The sequence below is a fragment of the Tupaia chinensis genome, unplaced genomic scaffold (assembly GCF_000334495.1).
Source record: "Tupaia chinensis unplaced genomic scaffold, TupChi_1.0 Scaffold000146_1, whole genome shotgun sequence".
NCBI classification, from domain to species: Eukaryota; Metazoa; Chordata; class Mammalia; order Scandentia; family Tupaiidae; genus Tupaia; species Tupaia belangeri.
Window position 1 is genome coordinate 18,421,573 of NW_006159616.1, and position 5,734 is coordinate 18,427,306.

The 5,734-nt window shown below is 52.0% G+C and overlaps 1 long non-coding RNA gene across 1 annotated transcript in view; it reads left to right on the top strand.

The window, feature by feature from the left end:
* The first annotated feature begins 2,881 nt into the window (after positions 1–2,881).
* LOC102485116 (uncharacterized) overlaps positions 2,882–5,734 on the top strand; it is a 26,328-nt gene continuing 23,475 nt past the window's right edge. Inside the window, exon 1 of the long non-coding RNA XR_003548898.1 lies at positions 2,882–2,942. This is a non-coding gene — a long non-coding RNA (uncharacterized LOC102485116). The remainder of the gene's footprint in view (positions 2,943–5,734) is intronic.

Sequence of the window (5,734 nt, forward strand, 5' to 3'; positions counted from 1 at the left end):
GCTCTGGCATCCCGACCCCTCCAGAGAGCTTTCTCAAGGGAGCCGCCTGATCAGTAGCACCTTCTCAGGTCTCAGTGCAGTGCCTCCTGGCTGCCACCAGGGGTCACCAGGCCCACGGCAGGCTTGAGGGTGGACACTGGCTAAGAGCGGAGAGAGCAGGTGACCAGGCAAGGGCAGGCATCTGAGCGATGGAGCCAGCAGGAACTGGAATGTGGGCATTGGACTGTGTCTTCTGGTCAACTCTGGCCATGCCTCTGGCCTGCTAAGCTGGGAGGTGTGCTGGGATATAGTTGCCTTGGCCGAGCTGGATTCTCCAGAGGTCCTGCTGTCTCCCGGGAGACCTGAGGCACAGCTCAGTACTGTTCACCACAGTGGCTTTGGGAGTCATTCTGAGTTTGCTTTAAATTCTGTGTGGCCTTGGGCCACTTCTTAACCTCTCTGAACCTCAGAGAGCTCCCCATCTGAAAAATGGGAGGAACGATCAAAGGGCTGACAAAAGGATTTGACGAAACAGTATGCAAGGGCTTAGCTCAGGCCCGGTGTGACAGTCACTCAATAAGCGGTAATGTTGTTATGATTATCATCAATAGAGTTTTCAGAGGGCCTGTCCTTTCTGTCACGGTCTTCTCCAAGATGCTCCATGGCTCCTGCTGGTTTTTAATGTTTCTAATCTCCTGTTGATTATTCCTGGGGTTTCAGCCAAATAAGCACTTCCAATTAAAGCTCTTGCGCAGCTCTGAGTTGAGTTGCCATGGCGATGGGAACAGGAACTTAACTTCTTCCCTGGAATATACACACACGTGTGTGAGTCTTTTTGTGGGTTTCTGCCTGTGGTGCCCAGAGATGGCAGGTGGGAGGAGCGAGAGAGGAATGTAGGTGGGGCCAGGGGCACAACTCTGAGGCTCCTCCTCCTGCAGGAAACCCCTTCAGCCTGATGCCTGTTTTGGGAAGGAATGCAGGTCTTCCCTAGCAAAAGCTTCCTACCCCTGAGATGACCTCAGCGCCAGGCTGGTGGCTTTGCTGGGTGGTGGGCAGCCCAGCCTGAGTCTTTAGAGCATCACAGATGTGCACGCATGTCTGTGGCTCTGTGCCTGTGAGTTTCTGTGTGCGTCTTTGTATGTGTGTGTCTGTGTCTCTGCCTGTGTACGTCTGTCTGTGGACTTCTCGGTGTGCTTGTCTCTGCGCATTGCTGTGTGCGTGTGGGGTGGCTTCAGTTCATCATTGGAGCTGCACTTCAGGCAGGAGACAAGGTTCTGCACTCAGCTCAGGCCTGGAGCTGACAGAGGTGTGGGGGCTGCTGAGGTGAAAGCAGAACTGGGGCTCACTCTGCCCTCTGGACGCGTTCAGCATTGGGCCTACCATCAGCATGGAGGTTCCTGGGCTGTGGGCTTGCTACTTCAGGTGGGGATTGGCTGGGTCTCTTTAGTTGATAGGGTCAAAAAAGTTTGAACAGAATTAAATAAATACACACACACACACAGAGAGAAAAGAAGAAAGGAAGGAAGGAAGGAAAGAAAGGGCAGGCTCTGGCTTTCTCAGGCCGTCATGGGTCTGGAGACAGTGGTCTTTGGCTAGGCCAGATCTCAGGTGGGACCCAGGACAGGGCACTGAAAACTGAGGCAGAGTCCCCAGTGCCATGTAGGTGAGGGGAAAGAGGATGCTGGCCTCAGGATGCCACCTTCATGTCAATGGCTCAGTTCGTCTTCCCTGCTGGACTGGGGACTCCTCCCTGAGGACCGAGGCTTCCTACTTGGTCCTGTGATGAGCTCCGTGCTCATGGGCCTCTGCCTGGTTCGCACCTGTGTGCTCAGGAGAGCTTTCTAGCGGCTGCTGCCAACTCTGAGATGCCTCAGCTGGACTGAGCCCCTTCCAGGAACCCAGAGGCTGTGTGGAAGGTCCTTCTGCTCCTTGTGGGGAGTTGGGATGAGCAGTTCCTGTCCTGCCAAGGCAATGGTGTCCTTAGATTTGGAAGCAGGGGGCCTGGGAAGGAGGCTGGCCTGCCTTGGACTTAGTTTCTGAGTTGGCAGAAAAAGGGGCAGCCTCTTCCTTGGTTCCTGTGCTGGGCTGGACAAAGCATGCCCCTCACTGCCCATGCCTCTGAGGACCACAGGCAGGCTGTGTGACATGTGTCTCTCCTTCTCTGCTGTGATTCCAAGTTCAGGGACTGTGTCTCATTTACTGCTGAGGCCACAGAGCCAGCTCCTTGGGGGGCTCAGTGAGGGCAAAGAGCCCCAGCTGAGAGAAGCCCACAGTGGGTTTCCTGCTGTAAGGAGGGTGGGCATCTGGGGCTGGCATAGCCTCTGAGGGGCTAGGCAGGGAGAGAGACCTTGGGTGACCATTCGTGGCTGGTTTGCATCTTCCTGAAGAGAGCAGTGGAGCTATAACATCGACCGGGTTGTGCAGTGCTGCAGGGAGCAGTCCAGCAGGTTGCTGCAGTGCCCTCCTGGAACTCACACCTCTTTCTTCCCATAGATGGCTGCCTCTTTCAGGGACAATGGAGTTGCTTAGCCTTGCTTATTTACGAAGCACCCTGTGTGCCAGGCACTGTACGGGGCTACTCACAGGTATCCTCACTGAGACTCTGTGGCCAAGTTTGCACACCGAGTCTACAGGTGAGACACTGAGCATACATCACTTGCCCGAAGTGCCACATAACAGGTGGTGGAAGCCATAACCACTGTTCTTTCCTGCCCCTCAGGGAGTTTTCTTCTCTGGGTACAAGCAGCAACCAGCACATCAGGAAGTAGGCTGAGTGGGTGGGGAAATGCCTGAGTCAGTCCAGCTGACTTGTCTTTCTTCCCTGGATTAGTGACCTGCAGCAGGGGTGAGGCCTTCTGAGAAGCTCCAGCCATTCACAGATACCAGCTTCTTCCCAAGTGGCCGAAGCCCGAGGGCCAGTCAGCAGCTCGAGGTGTTCCCTCATTGGTGCTGAAGATGGGAAGGTGAGGATTGGGGTAAGAGCAGACATGAGTGTGCACAGTGTCTGCTTACCTCATCTGGGAGGCCGATGGGGCTGAGGCCAGGGTGACTTGAGGTTGTTCTAGAATGTCCACCAGCCAGAGTCCCCTCCAGGCACCAGTGAGGGTGGCACTGCTGTGCATGGGCCAGGGATACACTTTGCTGCATGCTAGACACTGCCCCCACACCTGCTGCCCCCACCCCCACCTCGGGCCTGCAGCCAATCTTCCCATGACCTCAGAACAGGAGCTGAAGCCCAAGCCTATCCAAGCCTTCAGCCTTGGATGAGGCACACTCTCAGCAAAGGAAGGAAGAGTGCTCATCATTGAAGGGGTGACAAAGCTGAGGGCCATTTTCTGAGCCTGACACATAGTGGTGGGGAGGCACATGGGTCCTGTCAGAATTCACCCGTATTTCTCCTCTCCCCAGGGATGGACGGTGTCTACATGTGTGTGCTGGCATGTGTATACATGTGTACCTGTTCGCATGTACTTGTGTGCGCAAGTGTGGACACACACATGCCCATGTGCATACGTGTGCCATGTGCATGAACTGTATTTGTAGATGCACGTGTGCATGTGTGCATGTACACACACACACACCACATGTGTATGCACATGGGTGTATGTGTGCACATGTGTCTATGTAGTGCATCAGGTCAAAGGGCACATTGCGACATGAGGGTTGTGGCTTCCCAACTTTGGAAAGTCACCTGGCTCCAGGTGAAACTAGAAACTTCCTTGAGAAGGGCTTCCTGCCTCCTGAAGCTTTGCATTCATGCTGGGAAAACAGCCATGGCTTTACAACCTGCATCTTCATAAGAAATCACCTGGGAAAGCAGGTACAAATATGCCATTCACAGCCCATCTCCAGCCTCTCTTCAGCGGGAGGCCCACAAAGCTGTCTCTCTCTGGGTGATGCTGATGCACGCTGGGACGCAGGCCCTAAAGGCACTTGCCATGCTGGGCCCATCAGAACTCTGAAGCCCTCCCTTGTTTACCACATGTTTCTCTGCTTTCCTCTTATCTTGGGTTTCCTTGATAAACCACATATTTCTCAAATACCTGATAAGTTTCCAGGCTGGATTGGGTTGCTGCTCAGATAAAACGTGGCCAGGACATCTTAGGTTTCTTTTATCTGTGTGAGGGAGCATGGGCTTTTAACCCTTTGCATCTGTTTCCAAGACCAGTTGTCATGGAATATTTTCTTTTACATTTTGGAACTTTAAGCTTTTTCATGGTGATTCGTTGACTTTGAAGGCAATGAGTTTGATTTTCTGAGTGAAGCAGGGATTCACTCAGTCAAGGGGTTTTGAGCAGGATGAAATGTGGGCCCCTGGGATTTATCCAGAACGCCCAGCAGCATTCATCCTTGCAGTGAATTAACTTTTCTCCTCTCCACCTAGAATGGTTTGAGCTATTTGGGACAATTGAGAAAATAGTCCCTCATGTCCTTTTTGTGGCTGGTGGTTCAGATGAGCTTGGCTCAGAGTTTGTGGAAATTGTTTCCTAAGACGATTAGAGATTTAGGTCCAGCTGCAGGTAGTGCCACTACCTGGGAGGTTGTAAACCCTGTGGGTTATCCAGGTTCGGTTCTGAGGCCAACCTGAACACACTGGGCACAGTGAGTGTGCCTGTAATCCTAGGTAATTGGAAGGCGGGGGCAGGAAAATTACGGCATAGAGACATTGTTGAAAATATCTATCTCTGGGACCAGCAGTTAGCATAATGGCTATGTCACTGGACTCCCATGTAGTTGACCATGGTTCGTGTCCTGCACCCGGTGGCTTAAAACTCACACCAGGCGTGTGTGAGTGTGTGCGCAAGATCCCAAGAGGAGAATGGAGGAGAAGGGATTGCGGCATGGCCATCCTCCCCCGGGGGGTGATTTCTCGCTTTCTGTCTCTCTGTCTCTCTCTGTCTTTCTGGCGAGCGCACGCGCCCTATAGCAAAAACCTCTCAAGAAAAAAAAAATAAAAAAAAAGAAAACGTCTCTCTCTTTTTTTCTCCCTTTCTCTCATAAAGGAAAAAAAAAGGCAAATAGAGACATTGTCAAAAATGTCTATCTCTTTTTTTTCTCCCTTTCCCCCTTTCTCTTATAAAGGAAAAAAAGAAAGGCAAGTTAGGGATTTATCTGAGTATCTGTATTGCAGACTTCCCCTTCCACATCCAAGAGTCCAAGCATCTTTTAGAATCCTTTTGGGTCCCCACTTTCTATCCACCGTAGATGGAATATCAAGTGTTCTTCAGTTTTTTTTTTTAAAAAACTCTCTTTTCTGAGCCTCAAGGGAGTCTTGTGACTGGTAGGCAAGTCTGAGAGAGGTGCATGCTCTGTGCCTAGTTAACTTTCTACTCTTTCGTCCCACACCCTTTGTCTTTGTAGATTTCAGGATTCGGAACTCCTGTAACTTGGCCCTCTGTAAAGCACGTTCGTTTTCTGTCTCAGATCATTCCCAGCCAAGGTGCCACACCTGGTGCTATGCTCTGATGGAGTTATCTTCCTGTTCTTCTAGGGCAAGAAGAGATAGTCATTCTGCAGTGCCAAGGCTTGAAGTGCCGAGGGTTCTTCAAGGTACTTGGTCCTCAGCCTCCTTTCTTTCTAAGCCACTCCTACCTGCTGGGCTGCTTTGTCCTACCCACTTATAACACCTCTCCTGCTTCCTCTCTCCCCTCTTGCACTCTGAGCCCATCCGTATGGAGCTCATCAGGCTCAGGCTACCTTCACCCTCTGGGCTCTGGCACATGCCATCAGCTCTGGTTGGAGTGCGCCCTCTTTC